Source organism: Equus przewalskii, chromosome 9 (genome assembly GCF_037783145.1).
Source record: "Equus przewalskii isolate Varuska chromosome 9, EquPr2, whole genome shotgun sequence".
NCBI classification, from domain to species: Eukaryota; Metazoa; Chordata; class Mammalia; order Perissodactyla; family Equidae; genus Equus; species Equus przewalskii.
This window is the reverse complement of record NC_091839.1, coordinates 17,419,053-17,434,689: the sequence shown is the minus strand read 5'-3', so window position 1 is coordinate 17,434,689 and position 15,637 is coordinate 17,419,053. Positions and strand designations below refer to the sequence as shown.

Sequence of the window (15,637 nt, the reverse complement as noted above, 5' to 3'; positions counted from 1 at the left end):
TCAGCCATAAGAAACAATGAAATCTAGCCATTTGCGACAACAGGATGAGACCTCGAGGGTGTTATGCTAGTGAACTAGGTCAGAGGGAGAAAGTCAAATACTGTATGATCTCATTCACAAGTAGAAGATAAAAACAACAACAACAAACACATGGAAACAAACATTGGTTTGGTGGTTACCAGAGGAAGTGGGGAGGGAGGAAGGCAAAAGGGGTGACAGGGTACATGTGTGTGGTGATGGATTGTACTGAGTCTTTGGGTGGTGAAATGTTTAATCTACACTAAATCAAATTATATGATGGTGTACACCTGAAATTTATATGATGTTATAAACCAATGTTACTGCAATAAAAATATATAAAAGTAATAAAACAAAATAAAAAGACCAAGAATTCATGTTGTAAATATGCCACATAGAAAGGGGGGACAGTAAACATACAGGAAAGAAATCTGACAAAAGTTGCCTCAGCCACGTGATCAAGGTCAACATCAACAGTGATAGTCATGTGGACTGCAAGTACCCCTGAAATGTTGTGCTGAAAATGGTGTTTTATCTCTATGATCTTCCTCCTCAAAACCCATAAGCCCAGTCTAATCATGAAAAAAACCCCATCAAACCCCAAAAGAGAAACTTCGCCGAAATACCTGACCAGTGCTCCTCGAAACTGTTGTCATCAAAAACAAAAGTCTGAGAAACTGTCACAGCCAAGAGGAGCCTGAGGAGACATGATGACTCAGTGTGACGTGGCCTCTGGATGGGATCCTGGAACAAAGAAAGGACATTAGGGAAAAATGAAGGAAATCCTGATAAACATGGACTATGGGAACTCTCTCTACTGTCTTTGCAATTTCTCTAAAATTCTAAAACTGTTCTAAAAATTAAAGCTTATGAAAAATATACTTTAAAATTTGCCCACATTTCTACATGATTGGGCTTGTTATTGAATTCCTGGTGCCCTTTCACGAATTCAAACTCAGGTTACGCCAGAATGTTCTGGGAATAACTTCATGGTTGCTCAATACGATCGACCTTGGGACTCTCTATCAAGATCCACTTTTCTTTATCAGCAGGCACCTCCTCAATAAACTGGGAGAGATTAAGAATTGTTTCAGCTTTAGTATAAAAGCTGATCTCCCAGAAGCTGCCACAACCTCCAACAGCGGCTACAGCTGAAACTCAAGCCCCTGGAACAAAGAGCTCATCACAATGTCAGACGGGTATATGTGGTTTGAAGGGATACCTTTCCCTACGACGGGTTACACACCTGAAGTCCTGAGAGAAGCACGGGAGAGTTTTGCGTTTAAGGATGAAGATGTCTTGACTACTGACTTACCCCAAATCAGGTAAGGAAGCTGGGTCAGATGCTGCGACAGGGTCTGGCCATGTGCCTCATTCACTCAGTAGACCAGTGGAGTGATTTTCGTATGTCAGACAATGAGTGATGCTCTGGGGGAATAGAGCTGGGCCCTGACGCCATTTACATTCAGACAAAAGGCTTCCTCCAGGCAGTTACACAGTAAGATGAGTGTCCAGAAGGGTAATCTCAGGTATCAGGGGAACCAACCGGAGAGACTCCTAAGGCAAAGTCTGGTGTTTGTACGGAGGAGTGGAGGAGGATGACAAGTGAAGAAATAGGAAAAAAAAATGTAATTATGAGATAATAGATACGTTAATTAGCTTGATTGTAGTCATCATTTCACAATGTATATGCAGTTTTTCTTTGCGAGTTATACCTCAATAAAACTGGGGACGGACGAATAAAGCAACTGTCACCGCCAAAAAAAAGTAGAAGAAAAAGCGTCTAAATTGAGATGAAACAATGAATGTGAAACTATTTAGTGAAAAGGGGTATTTTCAGGTAAAGATATCAGCATGGACAATGGTCAGGAAGTGGAAAAGAGCCTGGAAAATTCAAGGGGCTGAAAGGATGTGGATCATATTTATATGAGGGGAGATGGGGTGAGGGACTGAAAATGGGGCAAGCACTGAGGCTGAAGTCATTGGAAGTGTCCTGGTGGTGAAAAGTCAAGGGCAGTGGGAGTAGGTTAAAAGGATTTAAGCAAATAGCCAAAATTTAGAAGCAACCGAAACACCATTGACAGATGAATGGATAAACAACATGAAGTATATACACATAATGGAATATTTTTCAGCCTTAAAAATGAAGTCCTGACACACGCTACAATGTGGTGAACTGTGAGGACATTGTGATGAGTGAAATAAGCAAGGCACAGAAGGACAAATATGGCATGGTTTCACTTCAGTGAGGTGTCCAGAGAAATCAGCTTATCAAATTAGAAAGTAGAATGGTGGTAGCCAAGGACTAGAGGGAGGGGAAACTGGAGAGTTGTTGCTGAGTGGGGACAGAGTTTCAGTTCTTCAAGATTGTTGCACCACAACGGGAATTTACTTCACACTGCTGAACTGTGCACTTGAAAATGGTTAAGATGGTGCACTTTATGTTGTGTATGTTTTATCTCAAGTTTTAAAAAGTCAGATTAAAATGAGTGACCATCATTTTTCCTTCTTTATCCAGGAACAAACTGGTTGATTGAAATTGTCTGCCTGATTTACTCCAAGGGGGATCCCAAGTGGATCCAATCTGTGCCCATTTTGGAACGCTCACCCTGGGTAGAGACTGAGCATGGGTATAATTTACTTAAGGATAAGGAAGGCCCCCGCCTCATCAGCTCCCACCTCCCCATCCAGCTCATCCCCAAGTCTCTCTTCAATTCCAAGGCCAAGGTCAGTGTTCAATGGTCAAGATAAGTTTGATGAATGCTTTCCAAACACTAATGTGCCTGGGAATCCCCTGGAGATTCGGTTGAAAGGCAGCCTGATCCAGTAGATCTGGGATGGGCCTGAGATCTTGCAGTGGGTGTTCCAGGGTCCATACTTGAGTACAAGGGTATAGACCCCTCCGCAGGTTATACCACCCAGATTTAAACCAGAGGCAAAGTGAAATGATAATGCCAGAATCTTAGAAAACCACGTTTTACACCCAACCTTAATTTATAACTGTGGTGTATACAAGATAACCCCACTCTGTGGCTCTAAAAATGATTAGCCAATCTTCATTAAGTAAATGGCTTCCACCACTTGGGTAGAAGCACCAGACATCGAGTTGCCCAGGTGGGAAGCAGCCCATTCATAAATCAATGCCTAAATCCAGGGAGATTGTTCTGGCACCGTGTCTGGTTTTTCTAACCACTATGTCTCCCCATATACAACTAACTATTGAGCTCGGCAGCCACACGAACCTCTCATGGCGCTGACAGATGGTACCCAGGAGGGACCATGTACATCCAGGATCTAGCATATCTCAGACTGTTTTTAGAAACAGATGTTCCTGGAAGCTGCTCATTGGTTTGTGATTTTTTTTTTAAGTTTTATGCCTAAATTAGATTGTAAAGCTTAGAATAATTGTCTCCTTTCTTGCAAATTTCCCAATGTATTGCAGCACAGTGAAGTTTGTTTTTTAACCCATCACTTCCCAAGCTTGTTTATAATACACTCATTTATCTGTGTCTTATTGGTGTTTGTTAAATCCCTGCATGGGGAAACTGAGGCCTAGAGAGAGCTGGGGCCCAGAATACTGTCACTAAGAAAGTTGGTGAAGAATCCAGAGTGTAAGTCAGATGTTCAAATGTCATGTGCTCTTGCGTGTGTGTGTCCGTGTCCGTGCACTAATTGTAAGTGTTAGCTTGTTGATCTTTACATGTGTACACAACTGGGTTAACTCCTTGCAGGACATTTGTTCTTGTCAAAAATGTGCATAAAATATTTGGTCCATAAGACATTTAGTCCATGCCCAAAGTGCTTGCCATTTATTCCTGTTCAAGACATCCATGAGCATATTCGGTCTCTGCCCAATTCTTTTGGGCATAGACCAAATATCAAGGACCTTTGGGTGTGGGGACCCAATGTCTCCATGGACATTTTCAACAGCATCAGATATGACCAAATATCAAGCACTTTGTTGTGGACCCCATGTCTTATGGACACTTTGCATGGGACCAAATATCTGCTAAGCAGGTAACTACCTTCCAGATCCAGATTTAGAACATTTCCACTCCCCCGGAAAATTCCCTCATGCGCCTTTCCAGTCAATGCCCACCCACAGAAGTGACCGCTCCTCTGACTTCTAACTCTATAGATGAGTTTTGCTAGTTCTTGTATTTCATAAAAATAGACTTATACCCTAAGAAGGCCTGCTGTGTATCTATGAATATAGCTCAGTTTATTAATCCATCTCCTATGTATCTAATGTAGCTCAGTTTATTCATCCATCTCCTGTGTATCTATGAATGTAGCTCAGTTTATTAATCCGTCTCCTATGTATCTATGAATGTAGCTCAGTTTATTAATCCGTCCCCTAGGAGTGATCTTACAATCATACTCCAGAAATATAATAGCACTCACCTTTTAAAACCTTCAGTTGCTTCCCATTCTGAGTAGACTATGATATCCAACAGAGAAACGACAATGCTTTCCTCTTCCGCTGCTATATTCTTAGCATTACTCCAGTGACTGATTCATAGGAAATTAAAAATATGCAGTTGGTTAATGAATGCAATAACCAACTTGTTAAAGGAATGCATTGATACTTAGGGATTTTCTAAGAATTGATATTTCTCCATTTTTGTGAAGATCAAGAAGGATGGGAAATGGCTGTATTAATTTTTTGTTATTCCGTTTTTCTCTTTCAGGTGATTTATCTCACCAGAAATCCCAGAGATGTTCTCATGTCTGGTTATTTTTTCTTTGGGGCTTCAACTTTTTCTAAGAAACCACAGTCAATGGAGGAATATTTTGGATGGTTCATCAAAGGAAATGGTGAGTGAATGTAAAATATGGAAGCTGGGGCATTGTCAGAGGCCTTTAACAGACCTCATTTTACACCCGATCTGAGATCTCTACACCTCAGCATCCTAGGGCTATAAGGCTCCATCACCATTGGATCCCAAGTTTTCAAATTCCACACTCTCTCCTGCACAGCAGCAAAACCCCAGCCCGTCTTTCAGCTTGCCCCGTCATCAACCATGCTAGCCATCTTCTCAGTCTCCAGGACCTGTCTAATGCTAACAGGGAGGACTCATATTCTTCTCTTCTCTCCCAATTTGTGACTTTCTGGTTTTTTGTTTTGTTTTGTTTTTGAGGAAGATTAGCCCTGAGCTAACAACCAGCACTAATCTTCCTCTTTTTGCTCAGGAGGATTGGTCCTGAGCTAACACCTGTGCCCATCTTCCTCTATTTTATATGTGGGACACCTGCCACAGCGTGGCTTAATAAGCGGTGGGTAGGTCCTCGCCCAGGATCCACACCAGCAAACCCTGGGGCACCAAAGTGGAGCACATGAACTTAACTGCTGTGGCACCGGGCTGGCCCCTGTGATGTTCTGGAACACAGCTTTGCGTTGGCTTACTGGTCAACACAATTCTGACTTTACACCACATTTTAGATGCATCTGTCTAAAACTCCCTTAACCCTCTTGTCCTATCTGTCTCAAAAATGTATGCATTGGGGTCGGCCCAATGGCCTAGTAGTTAAGTTCTGAGAACTATGATTTAGCAGCCCGAGTTCAGTTCCAGGCGCGGAATTACACCACTCATTGACAGCCATGCTACAGTGCTGACCACATACAAAATAGAGGAAGGTTGGCACAGATGATAGCTCAGGGCAAAACAAAAAAAGATATGCATACATTACTCTAGGATCTCTATACTTTTAACTATGCAGAATTTGTAGACATTCTCGGATTCTTGAAATTTTGCAGTTTTTCTGTAGACTATATGATGAGTGTCTTATCATAGCTGTGATATAGCTCCTTAGCTTGAGCTGTGTTTCTCTAACAGCCCATAGACCTCTTCACTGGAGAGAGCCATGGAGACCTCCAGTTCAGTGTCTTCAAAACTGAACACATTCCCCCATATCCCAAACTGTTCCCACTGCAGGTTGATCTTAGGAAAGAAATAAAATCACCCCTCACTCAGCATCAGCATGATTCTGACATTTCACGAGGGTCATCTGTTTTCCATCCCACTCCCCCATGCCCCTCACCACTTTCTTTTATCCAAGTCCCACAACCTTGATTATTTCCTCCTTTGGGTCTCTGCTGAAATGTCTCTGTATTTGTGGCAGTCTTCCTTTTCAATACTATACATCAGAGCATCCTCCCCGTCTCTATTATCTTCTCTCTTTTTGTTCTTAGCATTCATCATCAATGAGTATGTATTCTATTTAGTTTTTTTGCATGCGTCTCCCAACTAAAATGTAAGCTTTTGGAGTTGTTCCTTCTTGGCATCAGGTTCTAGAGGGGTGCTCGCCACGTAATAGCAGCTAATACACCTTTGCTAAATAAAGAATATTTATTTGCCACCCCTTCCATTGGTGCTGTATTAATCAGAGCCACTGTTACTTTTCACCTGGATTCATGTAACAGACTCGTTGTTGGTGTCCACACCTCATGCTCTTTGACCCTTTGGGCTATGTTGCAATCATCTGTTAGACATTGAACGATTCACATTTCCCGAATTGTTTGCCCGCAGCATAAAGTCCAACTGGCAGTGCAAAGACCGGCAGTTGTAGCTCTCGTTGAGCTGATCCTGGCTGAACTCTTCAGTCCTCTGCCCTACTTTCCTTCGGTTTACTCTTTCAGAAAAAAGAGCAAGAGTGAAATCCTGTGGTGCAAGCCCGGACATGAAGAAAACAACTCCCTCATCGATGTTACATTAGATCCTGCCATTTGGTGCATAGAGTAGTCTGAATTGTGCTTCCACTGTCACCAGGAATCCAGGAAAGTCCAAGCAATATTGGTGGGTGATGAAGATATATCCTGTAAACCTCACCACTGCCTCAATATCTTGCTTTCTGTCCCTTAACACTCACACGGAGGCCTCATCTTATCCAGTCAAGAACCACCAACACCGAAATCTTTTTTGTTATCAACTAATATCTATATCCTGACTTTTCTGCAGCCCTGTAGAAGGCCAGTCCAAACCTTTCCCCATACCAATGAAGAAAGCCTGGGAATTTAAGTCCCAGGAAATATTGTCCTCAGACCCAAGCAACAGGAGACCCTGCTCAGGACCCTGAATCTTAGAGCAGAGCTCTGGATCATACACGTTAACCAAGCCTTAGAGGGTCCCCTGCTCTGGACACATTGCCTTCCCAGCAAGGTAAAGTCTATAGGATTCCTAGAGCTTGCAACCCTTTCATCACCCATGCTCTGAGAACCTTGAACCCTAGAATTTCCTATGCAAAAGACCCCACACATGTTCTCATGTCCTGTGTGGTCCTCTACTCTCCTCTGGGTCCTATCTCTTAAGGCACCATGAGTACTTCTAGATTAGGCTTAGCCAAGGGGACAATCAAAATGAACGAATCATAATTGCTGTTTGCAAGCATCGCCGACGCCATTAGTTCTTGGTCAATTCTTCCCCTAACACTTTGGATGTCCAAAGTTAGAAATTAAATGAGGAATTTCAGCTTTAAGTCTGTTCAGAATAATGCTTCTCTGGCACACATGTGCGTGACTTTCTTTCTGGTTTATACACCTGAGTGCAGAACTGCTAAGGCATAGCAAATATGAATTTTCAATTTAAAAAAATAATATCAAACTATTTTCCAGAGTGGTTGTGTCAACTTATACTCCAAGAAAGAGCCTATGAGTGTTCCTGTGACTCCGTATCCTCAGTGACTCTTGTTATTGTCGTTATTTTTGTGATTGTCATTATTTTTGTGATTGCCATTATAGGAATTTTACAGAATAATTAGTGGAGAATTGGTATATTTTACTTTGTTTATCTCTTCATTTATAGACATTGTTTATCCCTCCTTTTATCTAAAGGTCTTTGAATGACTTACTGGTCTTCTTATAATATTTTTCTTTAAGGAACTTGGAACTCTTTTTGAGATGTATTTCATTTCTTCTACATTAATGACATCTTAAAATTACATTTTCCGGTTGTGTGTGCCTGATTTGGGGATGTAACTGATTTTGCACATTGATTCAGTATTTGCCAATCTGAATGTAGGTCCTCTTTGAGTTTCCATGAAGTATAAATATAACCTTTAAGTAATTACTATTATCCTCATTTCTAATACACATATGTTGTCTTTGTTTTTTCCTCTCTCATCTCATTGGCCAGGGCTCTGGGACAATGCTGAATAGAAGCGATGATAGGGGTAATATCTACCTTGTTCTTAATTTTAAAGACAATTATTTTAAAATGTTATATTTTGGGGCCGGCCTGGTGGCATAGTGGTTAACTTCACACACTCCACTTTGGCAGCCGGGTATTCAAAGGTTCAGATCCCAGGCACGGACCTACACACTGCCCATCAAGCCATGCTGGGGCAGTGTCCTGCATACAAAATAGAGGAAGATTGGCACAGATGTTAGCCCAGTGACAATCTTCCCTAAGCAGAAAGAGGAAGATTGGTAATACATGTTAGCTCAGGGCCAATCTTCCTCATCAAAAAATAAACAAATAAAATGTCATATTTTAACTCCATTGAGAAATAATTGAGAAATATAACTGTATATATTTAAAAGTGGTTATTTGATATACCTATGTATTGTGTAATGATTATCAAGAATAAGATAATTAACACATCCATCACCTCACATAGTTAAATTTTTGTGTTTTTGTGTGGTGAGACTACTTAAATCTACTCTCAGCAACTTACAAGGACATAATACTAAGTTAACTATAGTTACCATACTACACATGGAACCATCAGAAATTCTTCTTCTTATAACTGAAAATTGGTAGCCTTGCACCTTTCTCTCTCCATTTCCGTCTCCCCACATCTCCTGGCAACCACCATTCTATTCTCTGTTTCTAGAAAATCTGCTTTGTTTTGTATTATGCATATAAGTGATACTATATAGTATTTGTCTTTCTCTGTCTGACTTATTTCACGTAGCATCATGCCCCCCAGGGTTCATCCATGTTGTCACAAATCATTTTCCTTTTTATTATTTTTATTGTTTATTTTTATATCTGAATAGTATTCCTATACTATATATGTCATATTCCTGCATATGTCATATACCAATAATATTCCTATACATACATATGTCATAATCATGATCCATTCATCCATCACAGTACATTTAATTTGTTTCCATATGTAAATTATCGGAAATAATGCTGAAATGAACATAGATGTGCAGATGTATCTTGAAGATACTGATTTCAGTCCTTCAGATATATACCCAGGAGTGGGATTGCAGGATCAATGGTAGTTCCATTTTCATACTTTTGAGGAACCGTCATACTGTTTTCCTAATGGTTGTACCAACTTACACTCCCACCACCAGGGTATAAAGGATTCTCATTTCTCCACATCCTCACCAATGTTTATTTGTTGTCTTTTTGATAACAGCCATCTTAACAAGTGTGCTGTGAAATCTCACTGTGGCTTTGATTTGCCTTTCCTTGATAATTAGTGACATTGAGCACCTTTTTCTATACGTACAAGCCATTTGTGTGTCTTCTTTGGAAGAACATCTATTCAGGTCCTTGCCCTTTTTTAATTGGACTATTTGACTTTGCTATTGAGTTGTATGTAGTTCTTTATATTTGGGAGATTAACTTCTTATCAGATGTACGGTTTGCAACTATTTTTACCATTCTGTAGGTTGTCTTTTCAAATTACTGATGGTTTCCATTGCTGTGCAGAAGCTTTTTAGTGTAACGTAGTCCCACTTGTTTATTTTTCCTTTTGTTGCCTGTGCTTTTGGTGTCTTATCCAAGAAATCATTATCAAGCCAATGTCAAGGGTCTTTTCCTTATGTTTTCTTCTAGGAGTTTTATGGTTTCGGGTCTTACATTTCAGTCTTTGATCAATGACAAGTTAATTTTTGTGAGTGGTGTAAAGTAGGGGTCCAGTTTCATTCTTTTTCATGTGGATATCCAGTTTTCCCAACAACATTTATTGAAGAAACTATTCTTTCCCCATTGTGTGTTCTGGGTGCCCTTGTCAAAAATTGGTTGACTATATATGTGTGGGTTTACTTCTGGACTCTTTATTCTGTTCTGCTGGTCTATGTGCCTGTTTTGATTCTAGTACCATGCTGTTTTGATTACTATAGCTTTGTAATAATGCTTCAAATCAGGGAGTGTGATGCCGCCAGCTTCACTCTTCTTTCTTGAGGTTGCTTGGTCTATTTGGGATCTTTGGTGATTTCATACAAATTTTAGGAAATTTTCTACTTCTGAAAAGATACCATTACAATTTTGATAAGAATTGAATTGAATCTGTAGATTACTTTGGATACAATGAACATTTTCACAATATTAACACTTTCAACCCAAGAACACAGGATATCTTTCCATTAATGTGTCTTCTCGATTTCCTTCACCAATGTCTTACAGTTTTCAGTATGTAAGTTTTTCACCTCCTTGGTTAAATTTATTCCAAAGTATTTTATTCCTTTTGATGTTATTGTAAATGAGATTGTTTTCTTAATTTCTCTTTCATATATTTCATTGTTAGTAAATAGAAACACAACTGTTTTCTGTAAGTTGATTTTGTTATTAGAACTTTAGTAAATTCAATTATTAGTTCTACCAGGTTTTGGAGAGAGTCTTTAGGATTTTTTGTAGATAAGATCATGTCAGTTGAAAATAAAGTTAATTTTGCTTCTTTCTTTCTGATTTGGATTTTTTCTTTCCTAATTGCTGTGACTGGGATGTCTAGAACTCTATTGGATAGAAATGGTGAGAGGGGACATCCTTGCATTTTTTCCTGATCCTAGAGGAAATTCTTTTAAATTTTCACCATTGAGTATAGTATTAGCTACGGGCTTCTCCTATATGACCTTTATCATGATGAGCAACGTTCCTTTTATACCTGATTTATTGAGAGTTTTTAGTCATGAGAATGTTGAATTTTGTCAAATGCTTTTTCTGTATCTACTGCAATTCTCATAGGATTTTAATCCTTCGTTCTGTTAATGTGGTGTATCACATTAATGATTAGCATATATTAAAACATCCTTGCATCCCATAGTGTCTGATCATATTAATGTGCTCTCAAATTCAGCTTGCTGATATTTTGATGAGGATTTTTGCATCTATATTCATCCAGAATATTGGTCTGCTGCCTTCTTTTCTTATAGTGTCCTTATCTGGCTTTGGAAACAGGGTAATGTTGGCCTGCTAAAATGAGTTTGGGAGTGTTCTACCCTCTCCAATTTTATCGAAGTTTAAGGGAATTGGTTTTAATTCTTTTCAACATATTTCCTAGAATTTACAAGGAAACCATCTGGTCCTGGGCTTTTCTTTGTTGGGAGATTTTTGATTTCTGATTCAATCTCATTACCTGTTATTGCGCTATTCAGATTTTCTATTCCTTTGTGATTCAGTCTTGCTGGTTGAATGTTTCTAGGAATTTATCCATTTCTTCCAGGTTATGCAAATTGTTAGCATATAATTGTTCACAGTAGTCTTTTGTGATCCTTTGTGTTTCTGTGGCAACAGATGCAATGACTCTCCTTTCATCTTTTATTAATGTGAGACTGTTCTGTTTTTTTCTTAGTCTAGATAAAGGTTACTCAATTTTATCTTTTTAAAAAACAAGCCCTTAATTTTGTTCATCTGTTCCATTGCTTCTTGTCTCCATTTCAGTCTTTTTTCTTGCTGTGATCTTTGTTATTTCCTTCCTTCTGCTAGCTTTGAGCTTGGTATGTTCTTCTCATTCTTGTTCCTGAGGTGTGAAGTTAAATTTTTATCTGAGATCTTTTTTCCTTAATGTACATGTTTATAGCTATCGGATTTCCTCTTAAAACTACTTTTGCTGCAACCCATAAGTTTTGATATGTTGTGCTTCCATTTTTCTCTGTTGCGTGGTATTTTTTTATTTCTGTTTTAATTTCCTCCTTGACTCATTGGCTGTTCTTTTCTCCTGGATTCACTTTATTTACTCATAAAGTATAACTTAGACAAGTTCTCTCATAACAAAAGTGGTAAATCCTCTCAGCATTTTGTCTGAAAATGTCTTTCTTTTATGCTCATTCTTGAAAGATAGTATAACTAAGTAGAACTCTCAGTTCATAATTAACTTCCCGCAAGACATCAGAGTTGAGACAGGTTCAGGTATGGGAGACAGACACTAAAAATTATAAACTGGTTAGTATACTGGGGATAGAGTGAGAAGACTTGTCTCACTAGAATATAATGTAAAATATAGAGAAAACAAATTTTCAAGGAAACATGCCTGAAAATTTCCTGAATTGATGCAATCTCAGTTTAAAGAACCACACCTAACCTCACAAAGAATTATTAAAAGTTAATCTTTGCCTAGTTTCTAGGAAAGTTGTAGTAGCAAATAGTAGATAAAATCTGAAACCAGGAGAAAGACAGATGATATCCAAAGAAACAATAATTACAATAGCAACGTGAAGGGAAGAAGACAGAAAAATATCTTTAAGGGCTCTGGAAAAGACCCATTAAACAAAAATTCTAAACACTGAACAGATTAGTGGCAGGAAGAACACCATTCCTAAGGCCACATGGCTCTCCAGACAGGATCTTCTTAGAGACCCTTGAAAACTGGTACACAGCCTGCTCCAAAGGAACAAGGCTCGTTACAGGGTAAATGCATGATGTTGGATAATATTTAACCATCTTTACTCTCATTCATTCAGCAAAGAGGTAGGATGGACCTAAATGTGCCAGATATTGTGCTGTTAACTGTGCCCAAAAGAGTGAACATAATAGATGTACCCTTGCTTTCATCAAGTTTGTAAATACCCCCTCTTTCTGCCTCCCCAATATGCAGTGCCATATGGATCCTGGTTCGACCACACTCGTGGCTGGATGTCCATGAGAGGGAAGGAGAACTTCCTGATACTGAGTTATGAAGAGCTGAAACGGGTAACTGTGGTCCTTATGGTTAGCACACACCTCTCACCACCATCTCCACTCCTCTAACTCCCCTCCCTTCCTCTGTGTCTCTATTCCACCTTCTCAGTCAAAGTTGAGCCTTGGAAGGGTCATTAGGAGTGAGAAAAGCTCCCTGTCTTCATTGCCCTGCTTCTGGTTGACACTGCCCAAGCTCAATGCTCTCCTTCTCCATATGTTCTGCTTTGTTTCATCTTACAACATTTAAAGGAGCTTTTTCACAAATACAATGGCTTTTGCTCACACTGGCAATGGTTCTAAAGTTTCGAGGGGTAGGATACAAGATGCTGCTGATAACCTAGTGGTGGGAGGGCACTGAAGAAGAAGACGGGTTTAGTGAAAAAGGTGTCATTACAGAGATGTCTCCAACTTCCTGACACCCCAGATTGACTGATAGAAGAAAACTAAGTCATGAAATCAGTCTGTGTAGTTATTCTGACAGGCCAAGTACTAGACTGAACAGTAATGGGCAGGAGAAGCGGTCAGATGATGCTCGAAACCAGGAAGGGGGATTAAACCATTGGAAGAAGAACTTTACCTATTAATGCTGTCCCAGAGAAAAGAAAAGATGATGTAAACACATGCTATTGCTTCTGAGAAAGAATTAGTTTCCATCCTCTTCTTCTGGTTACTTCTGTCCAATCCCCTGTGACCTCCACATGAATTTCATTTTCACCAAGAAGGCTTCTGTAACAAGTTTAACTCCCTCTGGTGCATTACACTCCAGTAATTATGCTTTCAAGCCACAAAATAAACCTGTATTGGAGGAATTTCTACAGTTGTGTGTCTTCTGCTTAGATCATTAAGAGGGTGCATGGGATAAAGAAACACTTTAAAGCATTATATCTCCAAGAAGAAGGTCTATGACTCAAAGCAAAGTTTTTTGTTTATAAGACATTTTTTAATAATCTCCAAGGATCATGAGTCAAGTACTAATTACTGAGATGATATTGTGAAACTCTGTGTGTTATTCAAATGTTAGTTATATAAAATGGTAAGAATTGATGGCACAGCCAAGATTTGAAGTCAATCTCTTTGATCTTTGTCAAGTTCTCCCTGAACCTCTCTTCAATTAATCCTCATCATAATTGTCTAGAAGCCTTCCTACAAGTCTCTTCAGAAATCACCGGGCCTGTATTTAGTTTTAAGGTATCCTGAAGTCAATTATACTGGGAAATCCATGTGGATCCTGCATCTTTCTACGCTTGGTGCTCCTTCCTCTTTACGTTTTCCCTTACTTCCTCCTAGTCACAACCAATCAATCACTTCCTGATTCTCACGTTGTTCTTCTCTTCCTCCATCCTCTCCTCCTTCTCGTCACATTGTTGTTTCCTCATTCTTACTTCCTTGTGCATGTTCTTTCTATTTCATTCCCTCTCTCTTGTTTTTACTTCTTCTAGGACACAAGAAGCGTTGTAGAGAAAATCCGCCAATTCCTGGGCAAGAAATTAGAACCAGAAGAACTGAACTCCGTCCTCAAGAATAGCTCCTTTCAGGTCATGAAAGAAAACAACATGTCCAATTTTTCCCTCCTGCGTGGTCAGTTTTTAGATGAGAAGAATGGAATACTACTGAGAAAAGGTAAAAGAAAATGCTCTGACTTCAAAATATATCAGAATACGTGGAGGACATACAGGTGATAACAGCAGAGCACTAAAAGTTGGGAGTAAGGAATGTTTGAATTTATCAAGTCTAATTGCTCATCCTCCAAAGAAGTTCTCAGGTGCCATTATCACAAAGTCTCTTTTCACAGCATCGATGTGGGCTTCAGGCACTTAGGGGACGTTGACTAGGCTGCCGTGGTCATCTGACTTATGAGAGGTCTTCAGATTCTCTCTCCTCATAATTTGACACGGGGCATGTCCATTACACAAACACTGACCAGGCTAATTCACTACTCCTGCCAACTTGCCAGCTGGGATTGCCCTGGGAAATGAGGACAGGATTGGAGATGGTCATGTTGGTGTTACCGCACTGGTGATTTAGCACAGGGAACTATCCTGAACAAAGAAATACATGCAGAATGAGTCAACTGAGGAAAGGAGAGGCGAGACTTTTTTTTTGCATGTCAGAATATCAGAATCTTTGAAGTATAGTTGTTAACACTAGGACAGTGAAGGTCTTAAGGATGACCTCAAGCTCTAATGGGCTTTGTCCAAACTTGACTCATTCCGCCATTACTAATACCTTGGTGCTTCACAGAATGTGTTTAAAGATGTCTTCATATCCAAAATGTTACGGGCCGAATTGTGTCCCCCCAAAATCCATATGTGAAGCACTAACCTCTAGCAACTCAGAAGGTGAGTATATTTGGGGACAGGGTCTTTACTGAAATAATTAAGTTAAAATGAGGTCACTAGAGTGGGCCACAATCCAATCTGACTGAGGCCTTTAAAAGAAGAGGAAATTTGGACACGGACACACGCAGAGGAATGAGGACGTGAAGACATAAAGGAGGACAGCCATTTATGAGCCGAGGAGAGAGGCCTGGAACAGCTCTCTCCTTCGCAGCCTCAGAAGGAACCAACTCTGTCGAAACCTTGACCTCTGACTTCTGGCCTCCAGAACTGTGAGAAAATGCATTTCTGTTGTTAAGCTGCCCAGTGTGTGGTGCCTGGTTAGCAGCCCCGGAAAACGAACACACAAGAGTTTGGGGAGATTTCTAAGAGCCGAGGACTAAGGAGAGACATGAACAGAAAGCAACATCAAAAAGTTTTCCAGGA

General features: G+C 39.8%; 1 pseudogene; it reads left to right on the top strand.

Annotated features, from left to right (window-relative positions):
* The first annotated feature begins 1,070 nt into the window (after positions 1-1,070).
* The window catches only part of LOC103545059 (sulfotransferase 2A1-like), a 26,790-nt pseudogene continuing 12,223 nt past the window's right edge, over positions 1,071-15,637 (top strand).